Source organism: Dasypus novemcinctus, chromosome 10 (genome assembly GCF_030445035.2).
Source record: "Dasypus novemcinctus isolate mDasNov1 chromosome 10, mDasNov1.1.hap2, whole genome shotgun sequence".
In the NCBI taxonomy this organism is placed as follows: Eukaryota; Metazoa; Chordata; class Mammalia; order Cingulata; family Dasypodidae; genus Dasypus; species Dasypus novemcinctus.
Genome location: NC_080682.1, coordinates 46246755 through 46273766, shown reverse-complemented (window position 1 = coordinate 46273766; position 27012 = coordinate 46246755). Strand labels below are relative to the sequence as shown.

Here is a 27012-nt window from a genome sequence, read left to right as displayed (position 1 = left end):
GTTTTTTGGGACATGGCTGAGTGCAGGAGGAAATGATTCTGTGAAGCACTGAAAAGTTGTAATGGGAAGAGGATGCATGTTGGAGTCACAGATATGAAACAGAATCTGGTTTCTGTCACTCACTGGCTGTGTGGCCTTGGTTTCCTTATGTGTGAAAATCAGAATAGTACCAACCATGCTACTGTTAAGCTAAGACACAGTAGCTGAGACAGCAGGTGACCTCCACAGCTCAGTCGCCTAACACAGCTGGTTCACCTCTTGCTCACATTCCCTGTCTTAACATGGCTCTCTGCTGCACACACTGTTACTCAGGGACCCAGGCTGATGGTGATTGCCCCGTGCTTTGTAGTTGCACCTTCTGGAATATGTGGCCTCCAAAGATACTGCAGAAGGAGAAGAGAGAGATGGAAAAAGCACACTAACTTTTAACAGCTTTGGCCTGGGAGTGACATATACCACTTCAGGTCCAGTCCCTTGATGAGAACTAGTCACATTGGCCCCAAACCAGCTGCAGGGGAGGCTGGAGAATGCAAGGAAGCACGTGGATATTTGCTGAGCACTACCCTCTTTACCTAAGAGAGTGCTTTGAGGATTAGTTGAGATGATGCATTTAAAGCTTCTAGCATAGAGCTGGTATGTAGTTGGTCTCTAAAACATGGGAGCTTCCTTTCCCTAATCATCCCTGATGTGTGTTATTCTTTATAGATTAAAGACTGTGTATATGGAAATTATTTCAGTTGAGCCTCATGACAGCCTTCTGAGGTAGACCAGATGGACAGACCATGTTGCGCCCGCAGCACACTGGAGGGAGGTGTGGCTCAGAGAGGCCTGGCCACTGGCAAGTGAGCATACAGTTTGGGAGTGAACTTTCTGAAATTTAGTGCTCTGAGGACTTTTTCCAGAACTCATTCCAGCTTCTTCCAGAACCGACCTCTGTCCCTGTCTCCTCCCCCCATTCCCTAATGATGTGGAGCTTCTGTATTCATCTTATGAGTATGGGTTGCTGGGGGAGGGGAGACTGTAGAGCCGCTGAAGGGGAAGGAGGCATGAGGTAGGGAAGCTGGAGCTTTACGTGTTCCTACTGAAGGCTGTAGGACTTTGGGCCTCACAGACACTGCGCGGGAAACTGCTGTGCAGTTGAGCTTTGAGATATCTCCCCGACATGACTTGGGGGGGCCTGTGGTTCCTGCCTCTGCAGCCCAGGCTGGCCTTTCACTTCCCTGTGGCATGGACAGGGAGGGAGAGGGAGCTCGAGGAGGCTTTCCAGCCTCGGTTCAGTAAGAGGGCCAGGCCCCTAGGCTTAGCACGCATTCATCCTCTGAGCCTCAGTTTCCTTCTCTGCCAACTGGGGGAGAGGTGTGAGGCTCCTCGGGCGCCTGGCTCATAGTAGGTGTCTTCCTGCCTGCCCATCTCTCCTCTTCCACTTGAGGTGGGCACACCTGCTCCGACCTCCCGCCTCTTGGACCAAGAGGGGGTGGGTCCCCGTCCCCAGCAGCGTCAGGGCTGGGCTCCCATGTTAACACAGATAAGGTCTCCGTTGGAAATGGGAGCAGAATTTGGAGCCCAGCTCTTGGACGGAGGCCCGTCTTTTCCTGTCTAATTACCACTTGGAGCAGGGAGGGCTGCTGACTGAGGCTCCCCTCCCTCCCCGCTCACCCGAGTTGCTGCCTCTCGGCTGGGACAGATTGCGGCAGGCGCTCGCTGGCCAAGAGCGGCTGAGCCTCCTGCGGAGCGGCCCCCGCCACCTGGTGCCCGACATTTAGCGCTCCTCCCGGCAGTGCGGGCCGTGCGCTCAGCAGCCACAGCTTTGCAGCCCGCGGGAAACGAGGCATCTCTCCATCAAAACGGAACCGTCACCGAGACAATGGGGGGCGGATGGGGGGGATTTACAGCCCTGGAACCACTGCACTAGCTGAGTGGGCTGGAAACAAGAAGGAACTCGCTGCCCGAGGCTGGGCTCCTCGGTGACCTGCCCCCCATTCGGGCAGGACTGAACGGGCACCTGGTAGCATTGAAGAGAGGGGACTTCTGGGAAAACTGTGTCCAAGACGCGAGGGAGACTTCCTGACTTCCCTGGAGAAACCTGGGACAAGGCAAGGCATGGGGTACACCTGTGGGTTGGGCCTTCTGGGATCCCTCCAACAGGCCTCATTTGCTCCTGCCCCCCGAGCTCGCTTCTGCGTCCCCCTCCCACCTCGCGCCCACGGGCCGCGGCAGGGGCTTTGGAGCCCCGTGGCAAGTGTTACTCACATCCTCAGTAGCCCTACCTGGCGGACTCTGTCATTACTCTGCTTTACAACCAGGGAAACGGAGGCAAAGAGATTAGGTCATCTGCTCAAGTTCACACAAAGTGTAAGTGATCCATCAGTTATTGTCTACTTTTCAACTTTCTCATCCATAACGTGCAGATTTACACCCACCTCCTAGTTACAAAGCAAGACAAAAGTCTGCAGCAAACCACACTCTAACCAGCCAAGCATTTGTCAATTGCTGTCACTCCTCCTTACTGCCTCTCAGGGGCCCTGGAAGGGCTGGGGTGATTCGTTTGGCCTCAAGAAAGAAACACCAAGATGGGATCAAATGTTTTCTCGACTATGACCTGAAATGACTTAATGCAGGGCACTGCCTGCATCCCTTCACCTGGTCTTTCTGGAGCTGCCCGCCGTCCCTCCCCTTCCTGGCTGATAGGAATTGTTCTTGCCTGATATTTACTCTGGCTTCACCTTTAGCACCTTTTGCGCTGGAACCCCGTGCCTTTTGCAGGTTGGTCTCTTCTCCCAGGAGCAGCGTCTGGGCATCTGCAGCGGGAGGGGGCCTCGTAGGGCTTAGCGACTGATTCTCAGCTCCAGAGTCTGTCCCTGAGAGGCCCAGGAGGGTTTGGGGCTCAGCCAGGGGAGGCTGGAGGGTTCAGATATGCAGCCTTGTCCTGTGCAAAGGAAGCATGTCGTTGAGGGGTAGGCGGGCAGCTTCTGAGCACAGCTGCCTGGGTTCCTCCCAGTTCAGCTGCTTCCACACTGCGTGGCCTCTGACAAATGACTTAACTTCTCTGTGCCTCCATTTTCTCTCAGAGGGTTTTGGGGGGACTAAAGGAGATTCAGATGCATAAATGTATCTCTTAGGATGGAATGTGGCACACTGCAAGTATTCCATGAATATTATAATTACATATATAAGTACTTTATCATCTGTTACCCCTGGTAGAATGAGGGCAGAGACCTGCCCACCCAGGTGTAGCTCAGCGCGTGGGTCGAATAGGTGTCCAGTTCCTACATGACGAGTGAGTGAATGAATTCTTAGTAATAGTTTCTCTGGATCCTTGAGTTCTGTTTCACATCCTTCCTTGCTTTGCACCGAGGTACTCCCCATAAGCCCTCCTGCATGGGGGCACAGGGGAAGCCAGGGGAACAGACCAATGGGGAGCCCTAGGGCACGAAAAGCACACAGGAAAGGCGCTTTACATAGTCTGGACTTGGAGGATGAGGAAAAGCGCCTGGAAGAGTGTCATCACCACAGGGAACAGCATGTGTGGCGGCTCAGTGGAGAGATCCAAATTCAGTGTTGGGGCTTCTCCCCTGACTTATGGGCCGGCAGAATGGCACGGTCCACTAGAGACAGTCCCCCACCTTTCTAACACACCAAAAAGAGGCCTGGGTTCTCCAGCATCATTGCCCAACAGGTGCACCTCATTTTGGGGAGCCCGGATCTATGGATGTGGCAGCTGGATTAGAGGGCCACTGTTCAGTGTTCAGACACGTGAACTTCAACATTCTTGTTACTCCCTACTTGTTAAAGAGAACACTTGCCTTCCAGAAGCTCCGCTTACACACTTTGTCAGGGAGACCATCTGTCCAGTAATGGGCTCGTGTTGGCCACCTGGCTGGAAACCCGTCAGTGGGTTCTCAGATGGGTTCAGAATGCTCTCAGGACGCCTGCGCCCTCTCCCCTAATCAGGCGCGACTCGTCCCCTCAAGCCCACCTCCCGCCTTCTTTCCTTCTCCTGCCTCCACCCGCACAGAGCCCCTGCACGTTCTCTTCCTCACCCTGCAATACTTTCCCTGCCTCTCTAGCTCCCCAACTCCTCCTCATCTGTCGAATCCCGACCTCTGCACCGCCTCCTCAGGGAAGCCCTCCCTGACCCTTGAAGGAGCCAAATTCCCCGTCACGGGCTCTGATCGCTCTATGAACCCCTTCCTTCTGGTGTTTTGTCACCGTTGGGAGGCCGTGTGTTTGTTTCTGTGGTGCACACCCATCTCCCCACTCTAGTGCAAGCCCCGGGGGGCTCAGCCCTCACCCCAGAGACCTGCAGTGTCAGGAGAGGGCAGGCTCTTCTCCTTCCTACCCTCCATCTCCTCCTCTGCAGGTCAGGCGTTTTCAGGTGTTTGGTGATAATGATCACAGCTGGGACGTCCTGGGCACTTGCAGTGTGCCAGGCGCTTACGGCTCTGGGCTCGTCCGATTAGAATGGCTTACGGTGTGGACTCGAGCCCGTCTGGTTTGAGTCCCAGCTTTCCCACTCATTGGCTCCACCTCCTCAGGCAAGTTACTCAGCCTCTCTGGGCCTCATTTTCTTGACCATAAAATGGGACTAAACAATGCCTGCTTTATTAAGTTGTTGTGCGGACTAAATGAATTCATTCGCATCAAGCACAGTACCTGGCACACAATAAGTATTTAACGAACATTAATTATCGTTATTAATCCTTAGCAGCCCTTCTAATTCAGGACTATGATTGGCACAGAAAGGTTTAGTCACTTGCCCAAGATCACACAGCTGATACAGAGGTGTAGAAATGCAAACCCAAGGTGGTCTGGACCCTGCTCCCACCCTGTAGCATTGCATGGCCTATTTCCCAGCTCCACTCCTCTGCGGGACTCCAGGGTCCTTCCTACTGGAGCTGGATTGTTATCCCAGAGGAAATCAGGATCCAGATAGGCCAGAGCCTCTTACTGGCCCTTTGCTTCCTCGCAGCCCTTAATTTCTTGAACATGGCAGCTGCTGACCTGCATGGGAAGCGGGGCCTACCCTCCTGCACCCCGAGGGGTGGGAGGAAGTGGGGGGGGTCTAAGAGGTGAGGGAGATTATTGATTCCAGGGCTTTCTCCCTCTTTGTAACTTTTTGTTTGTTTCTTTGTTTGCTTGCTTTTCTAAGAGGTATCAGTGGCTCTTTGAAAATAATCATGTTTTACTGGTGAAAGGCTTAGGAAAAAAAAAAGCCATAGTAAGAATATATGTAACTAGAACACAAGCGGATTCAAAAAAAAGTAACTCCCATCTTCCCCTCTTGCCCTGCCCCCGGGAAAGCCAGTGTTCCCAGCTCCTCACCTCTCCTGGGTGTTCTCTCAGGTAAGGAGCACATACGCGTGTCCATCGTCCTTTCCCCCCACCGTTCCATCCGCGCTACCCTGCATCTTGGAAGGAGAGCCCATAAATAAGAGGGGTGCTAAGGGGCAGCTCACCCGGGCCCCTCATTCCCCTGGGGAGCTCTGAGCCTCTGGGCAAATCATGCAGCCACGATGATGAGTGGGGCTGTTTGTTCGCCACTCCTGTCTCTCGTTGGTGGAGGGCTGTCCATGGGGACGTCAGCTTCCCGGGGCTTGCTGTGCAGAATGGGTGGAACGGACGGAACGACCCAACGGGTGCTGGCGGTGGGGGCTATCAGAGCGAGCAGCACTGTCCCCCGGCCATCAGGGATCTCCAGGCAGGCAGGGGACGTGGGAGGGGTACACCTCATGTGCCTCTGCTCACCCCCTCCTTTTTCGTGTTGGCTGCATCGTATTCCACTGTCTGGATGGCCGTGATGCGTTTGCCTGGCTTCCAGTCCATCGACTGAAAGTTTTTCTTGCACGCACCCCTTTCCTGGCGTTCCGCCAAGCACTCAACATGGGGGGACTCCCTTCTGCAGAGGGGCTGGCTGGGTCAGTGGCCATCCTCTCCCTGAGCTGCGCGGCCTTCTGCAGCCTCTTCCTGCCCCCTGCCCTGTCCCACGCGTCATCCCTCGGAGCCCGCGGGCCTGGGCTAGGTAGGGTCTGGGAATGAGCCTTTGGGGCCTTTTGGGGAAGGGCTGGAGAGGGGGAGGCCAGAGGGTCATGACAGAGGGCTGTTTCCACCTTCCCCCAGTGTGCCATGTGGGCGTTGCTCGGCAGATCAAAGGGCCCTTTGCTGTTGTTTTATTTTCCTTTCCAGAGGCTCCTTGCTGGGAATGCCGGCTCTGCAGCCAAGGCAAACAGCCCTGTGCCTGCTTGTCCCGCTGGAGGGAAGGGCTGAGCGAGGAGGTGCCTGGGCGCTGGTGCTCCTGGGGGCTGGGGCTGGACCCCAGGTGGGCGCTTTTCCCAAGGGGCGCTTCCCTCCTTCCCTCTTCTGAGTCTGGAGCCAGTGGGGACGTTGGGGCCGAGTTCAGAGCCTGATGGGGTTCCAGGAGGACCGGGGGCCTGAAACTTGGCGGTGTCATGGAATTGGGGAGCCCCAGAGAGCTGGGCTGCCTAGAACCAGCCTACCACTGGACCCCGCAACAGAAGCGATGGGCAGAGCACTGGACTAGAAGTCCAGAGAGGCAGAACCTAGCCCTGGTCTAGCTCTAACTCGCTCTCATTTCTTCTGTGGACTTCTGATTTCTCGTCCCCGCAGGGGGGCCGATGTGGCTCGTGTCCCCCCCCCCCCCGGAGAATGTGCTCAGGAAGCTGAGGCATGGCTGTTGATGGAAGTGGGGGTGTTGTTTAAATAAATTAAGAGCGAAAGAGGAAAATCCATCGGCTAGCATTATTTTCAATAGCTGAGATGATATGCATAACATTTCCTCCCTTTCATTTGATAATTTTCCCTTCTCAAAGTAGTTTGAAGAAAGAAAAGTGTCTGATGATTTGCCACACAATGAGCTCAAATAAAAATATTCTTTTTAAAAGTCCCGTTGCTATGTAATTGAATTTAAATAATGAGCAATTTTTGTTTCCAAGTAGCCCAGCCACTCACAAAGGACTATTCAAACCTGTTTGAGAAGGTTGAGCATGTGCTGGTGTGCATGTGCAAAGAAACATATAAAGACCCCACTAATAGAGACTTCTTGGCAAAGTAATAAAAACGATAATAAAATTAAGTAAGGTTACATGTGGACGTTCATGCAAGTCTGCTGGCGAGAAATAGAGCCACACATTGCTATCGAGGATGGGATTGAAACTGAACTCCCTGCTAAATGCAAGTGTTCTGAAGGCAACTACTGAGTCTGTGTGGTATTTTAATGGGGGCTGGAAGCGAGGGAAGAGAATCTGGCTTCTGGAGTCCCTTGGATCTGGGTTCAAATCCTCGCTCTGCCACTCACCTACTGCATGACCTTTGACAAGTTATTTACCTTATCTAAGCCTCAGTGTCCTCATCTGGAAAGAGGGCACAGCAGAACAGGGTCCAGTGCCTAGCTGGGTACGAGCGAGCCTGAGAGCAGTCCGCCACAGGCTCAATTCCCTTCCCCTTTCTCTCCAGAAGCACAGCGGAGCTTGTCCATGGACACCCACAGCCTCATGTGTTATCTTCTTTGAGGCTCAACAATCTGATGGGGGTGGGATTTTTTTTTTCCCCCCATTGCAAAGAGGGGAAATGGGAGGTGTCGAGGTCATGGGATTCCCGAAATCTCCCAGGTATGGGAAATGGGAAGGATTTGTCTCGATTTTCACAAGGCGGGGCCCTTTCCATTGTGAGAAATGTTTTGCTCGTCACAGGCAGAAATGGGTTCCTGATGTTGTTTCTTACAGGCTTGCACTCATGCATTCATTCATTCTTTCATTCGTTTTTTCATTGAGTGCCCTAGACTTTTACTGAAGATTTGAGGGTGCTGGAGGTGCATTCCCAGGTGTCTGCATCTCCATCCAGCCCAGTGCACAATTGAGAATGAAAGGTGAGCCCTTCCTCTTAAAAGCCTCTGGGCCGAACCTAGCGCCAAGAGTCTCTCCCGGCCTCTGCTTCTGACCGGGTGTCCCCCTCCTCTCATCTCCCAAGCGGCTCCCCCATCAAGCCCTTCGAGTTTGTCATGCAGAGGGTCTCTGCTCTCCTAGTGGGTTCTCACCGGGAGGACGCCCTGCTCACACTGTCCTTACGCAGAGCCGTGAAGGAGAGGCGGGCCCCCTAGTACAAACACTCCCCCTTCCCCAGAGGCTCTTCCTTACAGGTCCAGTCCAGAGTCTAGGGCCTGGGCCATCTAGCAGGCCGCCACCTCCCTGGGGCAGCAGCCTGCCCTGGACCTGCAGAAAGGCAGGCTTCACGGGGCCCTGGTGCCAGAGCCCACGCTCCTCTCCACGCTGCCCAGTTCGCTGAGCCTGACCTGTGCCCTGATACTTTCTTAAAAAGCATTGCTCTTAAGAGCCTGCCTGTGGGTAGCTGCAGATTTTCTCCCCACCCTGACATCTGTTTTCTCATTTCCCCTGTTGGTTAACAGGGGCTGTGATGAGAAGTAGCCTGCCCCTGCCCCTGCCCCTGCCCCTGCCCCTGCCTCAGGAAGAATTCAGGAGCTCGTGACGGGTATGTGGGTTCCTATGCCGGCACCTGTGGCTTGCAGCAGGGCCCTGAATCTGGGTCTGAAGGCGTCACCAAGGGTCACGTGGGACATCGGTGTGATGTTGAAGGCAGAGGACAACCATGCCTTTGGGGTGGGGAGGAACGGGAGTAGGTGAGGGCCCTTCCCGGGCTTCAGGAGGTGATGGAAAGGGAGCCGTGTGGTGCAGTGGTCAGAGCCGGGGCCTGGGGTCGGGCCACCCTGGGTGGAGTCCGGCCCTCCACTTTCTGGTTGTGTGACCTCTGGCAGGCTAAGTCCTGGGGCCTCCTTTCCCTCGCCTGGGACACTAGCTGCGGGCGGTGTCTACCCCGCAGGCTGTTGGAGGATGAAGTGCCTGAGCTCACGCAGGCTGAGCACAGAGCCCGCCAGGGCTGGGCCGCTGGGCACGGCAGCTGGGCCTCGCCCTAACAGCCGAGTCCCAGGGGCCTGGGGAGGTGAGAGAGCCGGGCCTCTGCACACGTGCCTGCCTGGAGCTAGGGATTCCCCACGGTGCCAGCTGCCCTTGGGTCCTGCCTCCACTTCCCGGACACGGAGGGGCGTGTGGGGTGCTTCCTCTGCCCCAGACAGCAGCCCCAAAGCTCTGTACAAGGAAAAGACTTCGGAGCTGAAGATACAGCTGCCCCCGAGGGAGAATACGCTGTTGTAATGCAATCCGAGGACTCAATTTCAGGCACATTTGCCAATAATGGCCTCAAAAAGGCGGATTTGCAGATATTAGGGGACTTTTAGTTTTAAGCTCTTTTCTTTTTTTTAAAAATTTCCAGCATGAGTGAGGGGACTAGAACAAGGAGCCATCTGGCCTGGTTGAGGGGAGAAAAAGAGATTGCTCAGTTTTCATTTGCAGTGAAATGCACTGTGAGTTTTTCTACAAATGTTAATAAAGACGCAAAGTGGTAAGACAGCAGAGGCCTCCTGGGCTGCTGCTGGAAACACCTCCACACGGGAGCCCCCTCTGCGGGTTTACGGGTAGGATCGCTTCAGAAAAGGGCAATTTCCAGCCGTGTCAGATCAGCGAGCTCTCTGGGGAAGCCGCTGCCATCGCCCGGTGAGCGTGGGAAGGACGCCCCTGCACTTCTGGCTGCAGCCTCGTCCTGCCCCGAGGACCCCAGCCTGCAGCCAGCCTGGGCTCTGTCTCGGCTGTTTATTGCTTAGCAGGGAAGAAGGGAACCAGATGTGATTGGCTTTGAGATGAACGGGGTTCCTGTCAGGTTTCTGGCATCGCCCGTGGTTTCTAATTGCTTGCGAGAGGCCCATGGAGTGGGGAGAAAGAACCACGGACTAGAGGTGGGGCTGTGGGTTCAAGTTCCAGCATGGTCATAGCCTAGCTGTGAGGCCTCGGGCAAGGTGCTAGCCCTCTCTGGGCTTGTGTGCCAGCTATAAAGTGAGGGCAAAAGCCAAACAGAATCCAACATACAAAACACCCCAGGGCAGGGGATGATTATTATCTTCACAGCTAGTTTATCAGGGTTGGTGTGGGAGTCAGAACCAAATAAGCTGCAGAGGGGGCCGGGCTTGGGCTTGGTTCTTTCTGTTTTCCCGGAGCCTTCCTGGGTGTAGGAAGGCTGGGCTGCCTTAGATGCCAGCAAGGGCTCCTTGGGGCACATGCGGCAAACGCTTTTCATCTCAAACGCCAACTCTGATGGATGAGTTGGCCCTGCCTTGCGCCCGGATGAAGGGTGGATGAGGGCTGTTATCCCATCCTCAGCAAGGAGGAGTTCAGGATCAGTTATTGATGACTGTCATGGTTGGAGGGGCGTAGAGCGATAGCCCCCAAAGTAGATTTGGAGAACCCAGGGGTGGGGAGCAGAGCCTCGATGCTCGGCCACTGGCTTTGTTGCTGCCTGACCTAGGATGACTGTTGTCAAATGGACTGGATTTCAAAATATTCATGCCAGGGCATCTCTCTCCCTCAGAGACTCGGCTTGGTACTCTGGAGTTGGAATTTCTGGGCATGTGTATTCTAGAGAGGCTGCTGCACTGATTTTAGCCTAGGCTCACCCTCGTAGAGAAGCACCAGCTAAGGTCAGCTGCCGGTGGCCAATTTGGGCTTCCATTCTCTCATCACATTGTGGGTATTAGAATTTGTCCGGGCTATGTTGTGTGAGTTTGTGAGTGCCCGTGAGCTCATAAGGAAAAGGGTCTAGCCAGTGGCTAAAATGAATGAAGCACGCAGGCCAAGGTTGCGAAAAGGCGGCTGTAGGTGGATCTAAGCTGCAGATGTGTTTTGTCTGATTTGCATGATATGTAAAAAAATGAAATTGACCCAACATGAACAGGTTGGGAAATTAAAGTTGACTCTACACATACCAGATGACTCAGCAATCACACTCTTAGGTATTTACTCTTCAAAATTGCATGCATCTGCTTCCCCAAAGCACGTAAAAGACTGTCCATAGCCTCCTAATGCATGATAGACAGTAACTGGGTACAACCCCCATGTCCATCAGCAGTTGCTTCCCTGATGCTTCATCTCCATCTGCTGCAGAAGCTGAGTGAGCAAAGTACCTGGGATGGTGTAAATGCCCCCACCCGTGTAGAGTGGGTAAAAGAGAGGTACAGTCACGCAGTGGAATGCTACAGAACAAAGAGTGAATGCTCTCCTGCTATCAGCAACGATGTGGGGGAATCTCAGCATCATGTTGAGCAGAAGACATCTGATGTGACAGTACCCAGTGTGATTCTGTTTGTATAAGGTTCAGACTCAGCAGAGTGCGTCTATGATATCAGAAGTCAGGGTCGTAGTAATCTTTGGGGCCCAGCGAGTGTTTGGAAAGGGACGTGAGGAGCTTCGGGTTGCTGATTTGGTTTGTTTTCTTATTCTAGTTGGTGGTTGGGCAGGTGTGTTCGGTTTGTGAATATTCTTCGAGCTATAACACTTAATGTTTCTCTAACTTTTCTGGATATCTGCTATACTTCCATTTAAAAATTCTATTATATCAGCAAAACAGAAAACCTTAAAGCTGATTCTAACTGCTAAAAAATTCGGAGCTGTGACGTAGAACCCTGGCCTTCTGCTCCCCTGGCCGCTGGGGCGCTCTGAAGCCCGGGCCTGGGTGTGGTGCCCGTGGGCAGGGGGCCCGCGGCTGCTGCCTCTCACCCGTTTTGCTTCAGGGTCCTCATTGGAATTTGCATGTGTGTCCCATGGCACACGCTTCCCTCCGGGACTCCTGGCGGCCACCAGAGCAAAGGACTTTGAGCGAGTGGTGGAAGGAGGTCTCTGGGTCATGCTCAGGTGCAGTCCTGACTCTACCTGTACTTACTGTCTCCATGACTTTGAGTTATTGAGTCTTTCAGTGCCTCAGTTTACCTATTTGTAAAGCGAGCATCCACATCCAAGGGTTGTTTTGCAGTTAAAAGAAGATGAGAATTAGGAAACGCCCTGCGCCTGGTGGACATGGATGCTTGGTAGGCCTGTGTGTGCCGATGCCCGCACCGCCTGCCCAGTGCCAACCCCTCACGACCCTTGGCAGGGGAGGCACAGCTGCGGGGATGTGGCCGCCTTTGCTGACGTTGGGGTGCGAGACGGGAGTACCCTCCTCCCGGCACAGCCCTGCGCGGCAGGACCCAGCGTGCAGCAGGACAGCTGCCTCTGGCGGGCTGGGGTCAGGTGCCAGGGCAGGCGGTGCCCCCAGCTCCCAGCAGCAAACGCACCAGGTGCTCCCCCAGAGGTGGGCGTCTGCTTCACCTGCTGGGCGGCCGGCACCCAGGAGCCTGCTTTCTCCTCTACCAGCTTGTGGCTCTGCAAGGAGTCCAGGATCCGCCTCCATCCTGCTCACAGCAGCTGGGAGCAGCCCCGCGGGGAAGGGGTGGTCCTCGGGGGTGCAACGCTTCAGCGGGAAGCTTGCTGCTTGAGTCTCTGCTGCCTATCCCAGAAATTGCTTTGTGCGGTTCAGATGACTCCCTGTCTAGAGCCTCAGTAGCCCTATCTGGAAAAGGGGCGTGAATGACACCTGTCTCTCAGGGCTGCTAGAGGAGGGAGTGCTGGTACCGGGCCTGGTTCACCCTTGCTTCGCTAGGGTCCTCCGTATAATCATGAATATCATCTTCACTGTTATTACTGGTGAAGGGAAAGCAACAAGTGGGGCCATGGGAGGTTGGCTTTGGTGTTCAAGGAAGTGGTTTGTAATAGCCTCTTTGTCTCAGGACAGTCTGTTTTGATTTATTTAACTGTGGGAATTTGAAAATGGCCCAAATGTTTTGCACGTTCCTCTCCTGCCCTCTTCGCACTCACATTTCCTCCCACTCACGCACACCCCTCTTGCACGTTCATTCTCATCCATTCACTCATCTATGCTCCCACTCTCTCCCACTTGCTCTCACACTCATCCCCTCACACCCCAGTTAAAGTGCAAGGGGAACGTCAGATGATCCAGACACTTTCCTTGCTACTTTAGAGGCGGACACTGTCAACTACTCCCACACGCGCACAGCTGTTCTCACGCTCAGTCTTGCCCTCCTTCCTCATTCCCTCACTCCCTGCTTCTACCTCTGTCTTTTTTAATCAACCAGTCGCGTGGCTTTGTGACATAGGCCGAATCACTCAACCTCTCTGGCATCTGTTTCCTCTCTCTGAATTGAGGCAAAGCTGCTGGTTTACATATAGAGAGATCATCACTTTCTCATACAGTATCTCAGATGATCTGAGATAAGGTTCTTTCTGCTTCTTAAATCCCATGACCCCTGAAGGAGTGGGTTCGATCTCATCAAGCAGGCAGTGTGTCAACCTGAAATTACTCTTTTCCTGGTACTGGAGAGATATCATTTTATTTTGAGCTAGAAATGAACACGAGATCGGAAGAATTTCTTGATGATTCCAAGATGATGATTCACTTTGACTTTAGAGGAGACACACATTAGAGCATCTCGCTCGGCCTCATTCCTCCCCCTTCCTCCTGATACCCCTGCAGATTTGAATGGGGACACAGAGACAGTGGTGAAGTTGCCACTTCCTGTGGGGGAGGAGTGGTGGACAAAGACCCTTTGTTCCCTGCACCAAATTCACCAGAAGAATCTGCTTCATTTCGGTGTGCCTTCCCATCCCCTCCGAGTTCCAGGGATGAAGAGATCTAGCGTTTATCAAGAATGCAACACATGCCATGGACTGTCCTGTTTAATTCTTGCAACAACCCTCTGGGTTAAGTGTGGCTATCGTTCCCAATTTAAGGATGGTCAGGCTGGGGCAGGTGAGGCTGCATGGCTGGGCTAGCATCACACAGCAGATCAGTGGTTTGGCCACCATATCAGGCCGTCCTGAGTGGCCCAGTGGTGCCAAGGCATGGGTGGAAAGGCTCAAGATTTAAAGGTGGGAGTCTTTGTTTTACTCCGGCTCTGCTGCAAACTCATTTTGAACCTTGGGGAAGTCCCTTTCCCTCTTTGGGTCTCAGTTAACCCTATTGGAAAATGAAACAGAGGAAACACCCAATCCCTAGGCCCCCTCCAGCATGGGATCTGGTGGCTCTCTGGGGCAGTATATTTCACGCAGTGATTGAGAGTCAGGGCGCTGGGGCTGAAGCCCAGCTTAGGAGCTGTGTAGCCTCGGGCAGGTTACCCACCTTCTCTGATGCTTAGGTTCTCATCTGCTGCCTAAGGTCGAGCGAGGTAGAGTCCCTGGGATAGTGTAAGGGCTCGCGCACCTGCTTTTACTGTGGTTTCAGGACCTGTCCTGGCGCACTCTTTGCTACCTGTCATGGCCACCCATGCCCAGAGTTGGAGGAGTTCATCCCCAAGTGTCTTTGTGCGTGGGTCAATACGATGGCTTTCCATAAAAGTCATTAGGCTTAATGACAGGGTTTTTTAACCAAAGCATCCTCTTTGGTGTTCTAAATGCTCACATGGAAAGGACCTGGAGGTGGGTTGTCCAGTGGTGTTTGGCTTACTTTTAGCATTAGGATCCACAGGAAATTCAGCCTGGAGCCCCCCACATGAAACAACTCTGGCTGGAGCTGCCCTGTTGAAGCGGGCATGGGGCTGCCCCCACCCTCCCCGGGTCCCCCGTCCACTTTGGCATCTCGCGAGGAACACCTGGGAAGCCTATTTTGAAAACCTGAGGCTATGCGACAGGGAATGAAACTAAGACCCAGGAATGGGCAGCAGCAGGCCCAGCAATCGGAGCAGGCGCGCCACTAGGATCGCTTTCATCACAGTACCGTTTTCCCTCTTATAAGAGGGCCCTCCTGTGTTTCTAGTCATTGATCTTAATTACTCCCCTAGAGCTGCGTCTTTCAATATTGACACTTACTTCGTGCCTGACGTTTCTGAGTTATTCCTTCTACCTTGTGCACAGCCACAGGTAAAGGTTGGTTGGGCATTTATTGTTAAATGAAGGAAAATTGGGCTTTTTATCTGGAAGCATTTGAATCACAGTGTTTACCCAAATAATGCTGCCTGAGCCTGCAGAGGTTTGGCGACCCAAGAAAATATACTGGGCAAAAAGGAAAAATTGTGACCACAATGAATTCACCAGATGGGTGGTTTGTAGGGGCTCTCAAGAGCCCTATTTAGACGAAGCACCTCTCTAACTCTCTGGGGCCCCCTTTGCAGCTCCCTCCCCGCTTTGGCTTTCCAGACCACGTGGTATTAGTCCCTCAAAACCTAATTTCTGCATGGATTTAGCTGGCAGTGACTCAGTGAGAACCAATAGGCTGGGGGCCCTGGTGAGGGCGGCACGCCTGCTGCCTGTAAAACACTCCGGCAAAGAGGAGGAGCCGTGAAAGATTGATGTTTTCCTGGCCCCAACCGTCAGTTTTAAAGATGGGGTGATGTGGTCCAGAGAGGCTTGGTGACTTGCCCAAGGTCACACAGTGATTTAGAGGCAGAGCCTGTGTCCTTATTCCCAGATTGGGGTCCTTTCCCACACACCCAACCACTTCTTGCTGCAGCCAGGCTGCCCTTGGCTTTGTCATCTAGAAAAACCTTTTCTTCAGTGCCTGTGTGAGCCAAGGGAAACGGAGTGAACCGTTAAGCAGAGGCTGGCTTTTGGAGCACGTAGGTGGGCTTAGCGAGACACCGTCAGAACAGGGAGCGAAGTGGTCACAGGCATGTGTCCCAGTGTGATGGGGACGCTCAAGGATGGTCAAGGCCCAGCTGCTGACCGCAGCGGTGGGTGAGATGCCCGTGAATTCCGCTCCGGGCTGGCGAGGCTTGTGGGGGCTTCCTGGCCGGCTGGGAGCCTGGCGCGTGGGTGGAGAGCCCAGCCCTGGAGGCCGGGCAGCTGTGTTTACTTCTTCCTTTTCCACGTGGGAGGCAGGCGTCTGGCAGGTGCTCAAGCAGCAGGCTCTGGCCCGGGCGCCTGGGGTTCAGATCCGGCCCTTCCTTCTTAACTGTCTGATCTTAGGCTGTCACCTCGTCCTCTCTGGGCTATGTAGGACAGGGTGTAATAGGGTGGTGGAGAGGCCCTACTGCGGTCACCTGTAAAAGTGCTTGGAACAGAGCAGGCTAGGGTAGCAAGCAATCCGCGTGAGCTGTTAGTGTAGGGAATCTTTAAGAAAAAACACTGTTTACTTTTTCTTTTCTGATTATAAAAGTCACTCGTGTTCCTATGCCAACTACCTTAAGATATCCAGTGGTAACATTTTGCCATATTTCTTTCCAGTTATCTTTCACTGAGCGTTCTGGGTGTGTAAAACACTCATATATAGATACAAATATAAAATGCTCATCAATACTGTGGTAGATTCCATCATCTACCCCAACAAAAGACATGTTCTTAATCTTTTTTTTTCTTTATTAAAAAGTTGTGAGTTTATGTAAACATACAGGATTCCCATATACTACTCTATTATTAACATCATACATTGGTATGGAATATTTGTTACAATTGATGAAAGGACATTTTTATAATTGTACTATTAACTGCAGTCCATGGATTAACTTAGTTTTGTGTGGTGTAGCTCCATGGATTTTTTTGAAAAATTTTATTCTGTTACATATATACATTCTAACATTTCCCTTTTTAATTACATTCAGATATATTTTTCAGTGCTGCTGATTACGTTGACAATGTTCCGCTGCCATCACCACCATCCATTAACAAAATATTTCCATCCTTCCAAATAGGAACCCTGCCATGTTCGTAAACTTAATCTGTGTTCCTATGGGCATGAACCCCTTTGTAAATAGGATGCTTGAAAATGTATTAGCAGTAAAGACATGGACTTTCTCGTGAAATAGCATCCTCTGAAATCCTATTTTAGTGTGACCAGACTGAATCAGGCTGGGCCTTACCTCGTATGACTAGGGGCTGTAGAAAGAGAAGCCAGAAGTTAGTGGAACCGAGGAGCAGACACAGGGAGATTGCTATGGGATGGGAGGTGGAGATGCCAGCCAAGGAGCCCCAAGGATTACGGCAAACCAGCACCAGAATGCCACAGACATCAGGGAGAGACTGTGGCCTTGCTGATGCCTTGATTTTGGACTTCTCACTTCCAAAGCCACGAGGCTGTAAATCCTCTTGTTGAGCCAACCCACTGTGTGGTATTTGTCATAGCAGCCTTGGCAAACTAAGACACACACATATAATTACACCTACGCACACACACGTAGTTGGGCATGTATTGTCAACATATAATTTTCATAACATTAAAAACACAAGTCTCACATAAATCTAGAATGAACATGGGTCAAAGTTTTATTTAGCTCATTAACAAAGGAACCAGCAGATGGAAGAGCTGGTTCTCAGAAAATTAGAGTAATAATGGCTATATAGGTATGAGAGCAAGAATGCTGGAACAGGATGGCAGGATTGGATACAAAACTGGTAATGCCCCATAGGGCAATAAAACCATTACCTCGGGGGTTATCTTTTTTTACCAGACAGAAAAGTCTACATGTGTAACTTGTTTAAACTGTGCTTTTAAAATGCAAGTCAAACAAAGTTACATTCCTCTAGAATACCCTAGATAATTAAATAATCCTTGGGTGGGCCTGGTAAACAATTCTCCAATATGATAGGCCTCTCCTTGCCTTATTTCCAAGTTTTGGGTGTTTTATCTTAGCAATATACACGAGATGACGTTGTGTACTTTGCCTTTTAAAAGGAAGTCTTGAGGAAGGACCAGGAATCCCCCACAGGGTGTGACCTGCCCCTAAACCCCCTGGATGTGACGGGAGACATCCCAGGCAGGGCCCCTGCTCTGGGGCGTCCAGGGCCCACCCCGTGTTGCTGTGATCGTCAGTTTCCGGTCTCTCTCCCCATCTAGTCTGTGAGTTCCTTGAGATCAGGGATTTGTTGATCTGAACTGCCTTCCTGATCCTTTCGGCCAGAGCACCTAATATGGTGCTGGCAGAGCACACAGCTATTCCTTCTGGAGGCGCCTGCTGGGAGAGTGACGCTGATGCTCCGAGGCCTGGCGTTTGTCAGCTTGAAGATGAACTGTGCCTTTAGGAACTGGCAAGGGCCCCTCCGACTGGGCCTTGTCCTTCCGTTGAGTCAAAGCTCCCAGCCCCCAAAGCAGAATGACAGCCTTTTCACCACCCCTGTTCCTGATTCTGCCTTTTAATTGCCTCTTGAGGTCCTGGACACGCTCAGTCTAGAGAATCCGTCTCTTTTTGCAAGTCTCGCCTGAGCTCTGATTTCCTGGGAACTTTCTTCCCTAATCAGGGTCTTAAAGGGGTAAAAAGTTCTTGGCTGATCTCAAGCTGGGGAATGGAGTAGTAAGTCTTGAAGGATTAATCTCCACCCTATGAATTTTAAAGAGCTCTTGTTCCACGTGTTGGGAAAACCCATCAAAATGCTAATGGTTCTGCAGTCTCACCTCCTGCGGACCCCTTTCTGCATTAGAATATATTTACATGGACTTGAGTAGGGAAGAATTACAAAGAGTTGGGTGCTGATTGCCCAGATTCCACCGCCACTCTGTGGGTTTTGAAGTCTGAATTAATAGCCCCAGGTTGTGGCAGAAAGGCCCCCTTTCACTCCACTCCTGTTTTGAGAGCCTGGCTTCCTTGCAGGGTGGCCCATCCAGAAACGACTCTATCATAGCCTTATGGCTTTTTAACACTGCGTCTTTCAGAGGCAGAATACCCTTGGACATGTGCTCCCGTATTTGTAAGACTGCACGTCGGATCCTCGTTGGGTTCAAGGTCTGGAACGTGTTGAGACGCAGTTCCTACCCAAGCCAATTTCAACACTGAACACGTCTTCGTCTTCTTGGACTGTGTGCCAGAAACACTGGCTGTTCTTGTGGACTTTAGAATCCTAGGTATCTCGGCTCAAACAGTCTGGTGACCTGAGAACCTCCCAGATCCACCCCTGGGGGGACGTCGCTACCGTGTTGGCTGCCCGTGTCCCTAATGCCGCTGCATGCAACGGGCACCCTGGCTCAGTGGATTGGAGCTGCAAAATCCGGGGTTCAGGTCCCCGTGTGTGCCTGGCTGAGCTCCGTGGCTGTGGACAGGCCCTCCAGCTCTCTGAGCCTCAGTCCCCTCCTATTTGAGTGAGGAGAATAGCACTGGCCCACTTGGCAGAGCAGTCCTGGGGCTCACACATCTTTTGTGTGTTTGTTTATGCGATGACACAGTGGGAAGGGGGTGGGATTTGGAGCTGGACAGCCCGGGCATGCCGTGCTTTGCCTCCAGGGAAAAGTCCCTTAGTCTATAGGGTTTGAGGGACCCTCTGGTATGAAATGGCCAGGCCCTGGGCAGCTGGACTGCTTGCCGTCCTTGAGAGCATGAGTGAGTCTTAGTAGACATAGTTGGTAGGCTCATGTATGTTTGCTGTTGAAAGAGCAACTCCTTTTCTCCGTGAGTAGCTCATCAAAGTTGAGTTACATGGCGGCGGACGTGGCCCAGTGGTTAGGGCGTCCGTCTACCACCTGGGAGCTCCGTGGTTTAGACCCTGGGCCTCCTTGACCCATGTGAAACTGGCCTATGCGCAGTGCTGATGTGCGCGGAGAGTGCCCTGTCATGCAGGGGTGTCCCCGGCGTGGGGGAGCCCCACGTGCAGGGAGTGCTCCCCGTGGGGAGAGCCGCCCAGCGCGAAAGAAAGTGCAGCCTGCCCAGGAATGGTGCCATGCACATGGAGAGCTGATGCAGCAGAATGGCACAACAAAGGGAAAACACAGATTCCTGTGCCGCTGATGGCAATAGAAGCGGACAAAAGAGGAAGACACAGCAAAATGGACACAGAGAACAGACAACCGGGGTGGGGGGGGGTGGGGAAGGGGAGAGAAATAAATTAATTAATTAAAAAAAAATGTTGAGGTACCATGAAAATGCTGCAGTTTGCTGTCCTCGTCTGTGAAATGGGAGCATGTTACTACTCACCGTTGTGGATTGAATTGTGGCTGCTGCAAAAAGGTGTGTGAGAGAAGCGGACTTGGCCCAGTCGTTAGGGTGTCCATCTACCACATGGGAGGTCCGCGGTTCAAACCCCGGGCCTCCTTGACCCGTGTGGAGCTGGCCCATGCGCAGTGCTGATGCGCGCAAGGAGTGCCGTACCACACAGGGGTGTCCCCCGCGTAGGGGAGCCCCAGGCACAAGGCACGCGCCCCATAAGGAGAGCCGCCCAGTGTGAAAGAAAGTGCAGCCTGCCCAGGAATGGCGCCGCCCACACAGAAAGCTGAGACAACAAGATGACGCAACAACAAAAAGAAACACAGATTCCCGTGCCGCTGACAACAACAGAAGTGGACAAAGAAGACCCAGCAAATAAGACACAGAAAACAGACAACTGGGGTGGGGCGGGGTGGGGGGGAAGGGAGAGAAATAAATAAATAAATAAATCTTAAAAAAAAAAAAAGGCATGTGAGTGACCCCCCTGGGAAGTAGGCTCAGTACAGCTGAAATTAGGCCATTAAAATGAGGTCACACTGGAGAGGGGCAAGCCCCTTGTAAGTAGGGGAGGGATGACCCGGAGGGAGAGGACGGCCGCCTAGCAACAGAGGCAGAAAGGTCTGCCACAATTGAAGGAACGCCAGCATCTCAGGCCACCGCAGAAGCCGCGAGAGAGGCAGGGCACAGAGCCTCGCCTCGGACTTCGGGGGATGGCCCAGCCGGCCCCGCCGGCCCTGCCGGCCCCGCGTCTCCAGCACCCAGAGGCAGTGCGTCTCTGCTGGTTCAGGCACAGTTTGCGGTGCTTTTACAGCAGCGCTAGGGCACGAGGACACTCCCGTGCAGTGCCTGGAAGAGGGGTGAAGCTCAAAGGCCCTGAGGGCCAGCGTCCTCCCCCCGCTCCCTAACGAGAAGAGCTAGCAGACAGGGCGAAAGGCCGGGCGGGGCCTCTGATGACCAGGGGTCTCGGGCTCCTTCCTGCTCACTGTGTCTGTCTCATGCAGGTGTGACGCAGATGGGCCCCGAGGGACCCTGGCTGGCGTGTGCCATCTGCAGAAAGGCCCCAGACCAGCTGGGAGGCGCAGAACGAAGGGAGGTGATTATTAATAACAGTTGCGCCGAGAATAATCAGCTTCATGTGTTTAATTTAGGGAGTTGGTACGTCCCCTCCTTCCAGGCCTCTCCACCCTCCCCAAGCCCCCAAGTGCTAATGACTCAGCTTGGGGGTCCTGCATCCGCTGAGCAGACCCTCTGGGGACCCTCGCTAGCTGTGCCCAGAGTGCACGGCGCTGTGCCCACTTACAGGTGGGGAGCCACCCCCCCTCCTGAGCAAAAGTACACCCGTCTTGTTGGGAACATCACAGCTCCCATCTCCCTCCCAAAGTGACCCCAGGGCACCATTAGCAGCTGATTCTGGGACTCATTAAGAGAACAGAGGGCGATGGGGCTGAGTGACAGGGTGGGCACCGGTGGGATGTGTCCGCCCTCCCCGGCGAGACAAGTGCAGGTGGAGAGATGACGGCAGAGACCCGGGATGCGCTCAGCAACTTCCTTAAGGGCCACCGTGGGGACTGATGCAGCAGGAAGTTGTCCTGAACACGCCTTGGCGCCTCTCCCTCTCCCCCACCCCCACCCCATGCCCACCCCCTATGTTGTTAATTTAAATCAAAGCAGAACAAAGCCCCAGCTTTGCTTTGGAGCCATAGACTACAGAGCTTTTCTCTGTCAACAAGCAATGCAGCAGGCTGGCAGGGCCCCAGCCTGAATTCTGGGGCCTGGTCTCAGCCTGGGGGGATAGGCCGAGCTGGCCTCCAGGCTCTCTGAGGAGGCTGCCCCTTCTTGGGGTGCAGGGTCAGGAGTGCTTGTGGTCACAGGGCTCAGAAGAGGGGCTGTTCCACCTAGGAGGCAGGAAGAGGTGTCGCTGGTGAGGGTAGGGAGTGCAGAGCTGGGAGGCAGGGTGGAGGGAGGGAGGGAAGGAAGGGAGGGAAGAGGGAAAGGGAGGGAAGAGGGAAAGGGAGGGAGAGAGAGAGAGATTGAGGCAGGAAAAGACTCCTCTTCAGGCCAATTTCCTTCCTCCCCCCTCCTCCAGGAAGCCTTCCCTGAATACTCCAGTCTTCCCTGCTTTCCTCCTCCTCTGAAAGCTACTGACTTGAGATTGTGGGATGTCAAGAGAATCTAAACCAGTGGTCTCCAAAATCATTTGGAATTTAATATTTAAAATATTCACAAGCCCAGCTGTTGTGGATTAAGTGTGGGACTCTGTGGGGTGTGGGCCCCAAGTATTCTCTGTGTAGACCCCTGAAGCCGGGAGGGAAAGAACCACCGGTCTTGGCCACTGCCCTTGGTACAGAAGGTAGCAGCGTTTCTATTTTACATACTTCCTGTTTCCTCCAATTCTCAAATATTTGTTAAGTGCTGGGCTTGGTAGGAATCAGTTGACATACAGTAGCTCATCCAGTACTTGTGCAATAGGACTATGCTTCTCCACATTTTGCTGTTAAAGAATCTGGGGTTTAGTGGGAGAAGGAACTTGACCAGTGTCACACTGGCGGCAAGTGGCAGAGTCAACATTCATGGGATTTCGGTCATATCTGGGCCCGGGAAGCCTGGTCTGTTAAGCACTGTGCCCCAGTGTCTCCCATCTCTGCCTCCCCCCACCCACGATGCAGAGAGCCAGCAGGCTGGACTGGGGCGCTCACCACCCAGTGCCCTCGGCTGGCTCTCCAGCCATCCCGAGCTTCCTCCCAGGGGCGTCTCTGCAGGGTGCGTGGGACTTCCACCAGCAGCTGTCCCTCCGCCCTACCAGGCGGGTGGCCCATCCTATCGCTGCCCACATGACTGACTGCAGAGTTGGCAAACCACCTCTTGTTCGAACAGGGTTTGACTCAGACACAGGAGCGCTCTGGGCTCCTTGTGGCACTGCTGACTTTACCATCTGGACTGCTCACAGGCCAAGGCAGTAGGGAGCTCTGACCCTCCTGCCCGAAGGCCTCCTCTTGTAGAGTCACAGGTAGAACAAGTGGGGACACGGGGTGGGGCTGGGGGCTGGCAGCGTTTGAACACATGGTCGCTGCCCAGATCCACAGACTCTGGAGGCACCTTCATAGCTGTGAGAGTCTCAGGCCCTCAGGGTCCAGAGGAAACTACAGCAGTAATTAAGAGGAACCCATTGCCTCTCTTCTCTTCATTAACCTTGTTCTGCCTTCCTCCTTACATAGATCTGTTTACTTTCTATCTGTCCTTCTGTCCATCCCTGCAGCTACCCATCAATCCACGTTTGTAATGAACTCTCTGTCCATACATCTGTCCATCTCTCCATCCAGCCGTCCAGCCATCCTTGCAACCAGCCATAGCCCCGTTCTTCCTTTCTACCGTTCAAGTTCTTTTAAGATCTGCCCATGCATCCATGCATGCATGCATCCACCCACCTCTCCATCCTTCCATCTCTCCTAGCAGCTATCCGTCCACCCGGCTATTACTTGCTGAGTCAGGAACTGCAACTACAAAGAAGAATAAGACACTGTCCCCATCCATGAGGAACTTTTTGTCTGGTAGGTGAGAAAAATCACATCAACAAAAAATGTACTCTGCTGCAATGTTGACTTCCCTACAGACAAATGGTCATGGGAACCAAGATAACAGTGATTTATCATGCCTGTGGGGGTCTGCGAAGATTTCTCAGAAGGAATAATTGAAGGAAGGTTTTGAAGGATGAGTAGGAGTTTGCTAAGTGTTTGAGGGAGCAGTGCGAGGGGTGCAGCTCAGGGTTAGGATAGGAAGAAGGTAATTCTTCCTCACAGCAACCAACCGTTGGCAGCCCTTGTCCCCCGGTTTCACCTGTGAGCAGCGGAGACATGGTCAAGGTCACAGAGCTAGTAAGAGCCGTACTCAGGACTTCAACCTGTGCCACTTCAAACCTGCGGGAGGATCTTCATACAAAGCGAGAGCAAAATTTAGGGCTGGGAGGGTGGTGGTGAGGTGGGAGATAAAGAGTCTATCTTTTTTAAAAAACCCTCAAGTGAACCTTGTCCAGCATGGCCACTGTCAGCCAGGCACTCCCCGCCCCCCATCTTCCAACACTGCCTTTGGTTTTTCCTGGCACCAGTCCCCTCTCCTGGCCCTGAACTCCGGGATTCTTTCCTCCCTATCAGAACGCTGACATCCACAGTGACCACCCACCTGCCCCCAGCTCCCAGAGGAGGAGCTGGGATGAGATCTCAGGGAAAAGGGGAAATCCCAAGGCCAGCTGGTTTCCCTTACACAATGCAGATTTGCTTACATGGGAATTCGGATTAGTGTGGATTTTGCCTTTCCTGGCAGGCCTGTAACAAGCTAATCTCCTCTCGGGCTGCAGGAAGGCAGAATTCCACCGGAGACAGTTTAAGGCTGGGGAGTGCAAAACCTGGAGAGGAATTCTGTTATCGACGCGCCTGCCCATGCGCCCTGCCACGGAGCCGGCAGCGCCTTCCCTGCTGGCTGCGGCCTTTAATTTTGTCAGTGTGTGACACTCATCCGGGCTGCGTGGCCAATGGGCACGCTTGACGTTAATACGTGTTCCGAGCCATCACCAGCGCTCAGAAAAGCTCGTTATGCGTTCTGAGCCAGTAAATGCAGTTCCCTACTCAGGTGGGCCCCGGTGCCTCCGAGAAGCCCCTGGGGCAGTGGGGCAGTACACCTCTGCTGAGCTTTGTCCAGGGGACTCGGCTTCCCAGGCTACTGGGAGGGACCAGGACAACTGGTCACGAGGCAGTGCCCTGGCTTCAACTGTACCTCCACGAAAAGGGGCTCCCTCCATCCTGGCGGCCGAGGTGAATTGATCCAGCAGTTTGGGAAGGCAGTTTGTCCTCTTCTGTCCAGGTGTGGACTCTGCCCAGCGGCTCCACTTCCAGGCGCCCCTGCTATGGAAATGCAGGAGCAAGGCCCAAAGATGAGGCACCAAGAGGATATGGCAGGAAGCTGCTAATGGTCTACAAGGGAAATAACCCATAAAGTCTGGTCTCCACGCACTATGGGAGATCTGTATGTCCTCTCACTGATGGGTGGACACGCTGTCGCTGATAAGTGACCTTGTAGAGCAGGTGTGGTTAGATCCCTTGTGTGTAAAAAGTCACAGTGTCTGCACACACGCACACACACTCACAAAGACGTGATCTAGAAGGTCACGTTCCAAAGTTTTTGCAATGGTTCTTTCTCTTGAATAAGATTGAGGTGTAAGGAAGAACTTTCATGTTGGTCATTAGAAATGAAAATTACAGGGAGGTGGCAACCGGCTTTAGTGAGACGATCGTGGTGGCTCCGAGGGCCTTGAGGGTGGTCTCGGGATGCTGTCGGGAGGCCAGGGCTGCGCCCGAGCCCCCGTCCACCGCAGGCACAGGGTGTCAGCTATTTAGCTTCCTGTAGCATTTGGATGAGCAGAGCTCTTCCACTACATACCTCACTTATGCCTAAGGAGATGCATGCAAGAACTTTCTTCGAAATTGCTGCACCGTTAATAAACAAAAGAATATTCAGAGGAGAGTTATAGGGTATTCTATGCAGGAAATGTATGATGTGGTATCACGAGTGGACGATTATAAGCATTTTGTTCCTTGGTGTAAAAAATCAGATGTAATATCAAAGAGATCTGGATACTGTAAAACATGATCAGAAATTGGGTTCCCACTGTGTTGGAGCGATAGATCCCAGCAGTAACCTTGGTGAAACCACATTTGGTAAAGGCATCCTGTGTGGATGGTAGACTTTTCGGTCATTTGGAGACAGTTCGGCGTTTTAGCACGGGTCTTCCTGGCGACTCAAGAACTTGTACTTTGGATTTTTCAATTTCTTTTGAATTTCACTCATTTCTACACTCTCAGCTTGCCACATAGTTTTTTTGATGAAGTTGTAAAACAGATGGTAGCTGCCTTTGAAAGAAGAGCATGTAAACTGTATGGTCCAGAAACAAATATACCCCCAGAATTAATGCTACATGAAATTCATCAGATGTGAGGGGAAAGAAGAACTGGTGTCACCTCCTTACAGCTAAGTTTGTTCACATTAGTGAAGTGCTTTCATCGTTGACTTTTAGAAGTTAGAAAGTATTTGTTCAACCCACCTGTAATGAAAAACCTGCACCATTAAAAATTTGCACATAGAATATAGAACCACATGTATATAGGATTTTCTTCAATCAAGTATAATTCAAAGTAGTGTGAGCATCAGTATTCTGCATTTATAATAGGAGGTCATTACTGTTGCTAGAACGCTGACATCACTCTTAGAAACAGAAGTCGAAACTAAGTTTAAACTTTTAATTATCACTTTACTTGAAAGAGCTTAGTTTAGATACTCATGCAGTATGTATGTATTGTATTAACCATATCATATTTAAGTTATTAAATTCAGATTCTTTGTAACTTATTGTTATAGGGCTGGCCTTGTGGCTTAGTATATTTGAGTAATCGTCAGATATTTTAAAACCTAAAAATACTTGCTGTTGAATTGTTCTTATGAATGGTAGTAGAGAATTCAGTGCTAGTTAGCTTCCAGATACAGTGAATACATTTTGGCGAGTGATCCAGAACTTCAAGCTCTTTTTCTAGTAGTTTGCAACCCTCCCATTTGCTTTGGCTGCCTTTTCAACAGTGCTAATTGTGCATCAAATTGTCTTTGACGATGAAGATGATTGATCCATCTCCAGCACTATGCATCCCTATTTTCTATTTATTGTGTGTACTCACTTAGGTATTAAAAAACATATTTTTTTAAAAAACAAATCAATGTAAGGCCTGAAGTGGTAACTTAATAAAGGTAATTTGTTTATTTTTTGTACAGTTAAAAAAAAAAGAAATGAAAATTACGTATGTATATGGAGGTACACGTATATATGTGTTTGTGTGTGTGTGTGTGTATATGCTTAGAAACATACACACACACATATAAAATGAATTCCTCTGATTGCGCCCTGGTTTGGCCCATGATGCGTGAGGTCCCCCTGGGCTGACACTACCTGGATGAACACCCGAGGCCGAACTAACCAAAGAAAAAGAGGCCAGGTGCTCCGGCAGGCCCTGCCACCCTCCACTTAGCAGGGCGCCCTGAGAACCCCGTCTGTGCAGGTGCCAGGGCGGTGGTCTGTAGAGCAGACCTGAACTCACGCCTCTCCTGTTGGCACTTCTCGCACCGTGGAGAGGAGCTCGCGCCAAGTTTGACTTTCCGTGGCCCAAGTT

General features: G+C 52.3%; 1 protein-coding gene and 1 pseudogene across 1 annotated transcript in view; both read left to right on the top strand.

The window, feature by feature from the left end:
• The window catches only part of TSPAN18 (tetraspanin 18), a 190504-nt gene that overhangs the window by 4973 nt on the left and 158519 nt on the right, over positions 1–27012 (top strand). The gene's annotated exons all lie outside the window — the stretch shown is intronic.
• Positions 25212–25792, top strand: LOC101447786 (coenzyme Q-binding protein COQ10 homolog B, mitochondrial pseudogene; annotated as a pseudogene).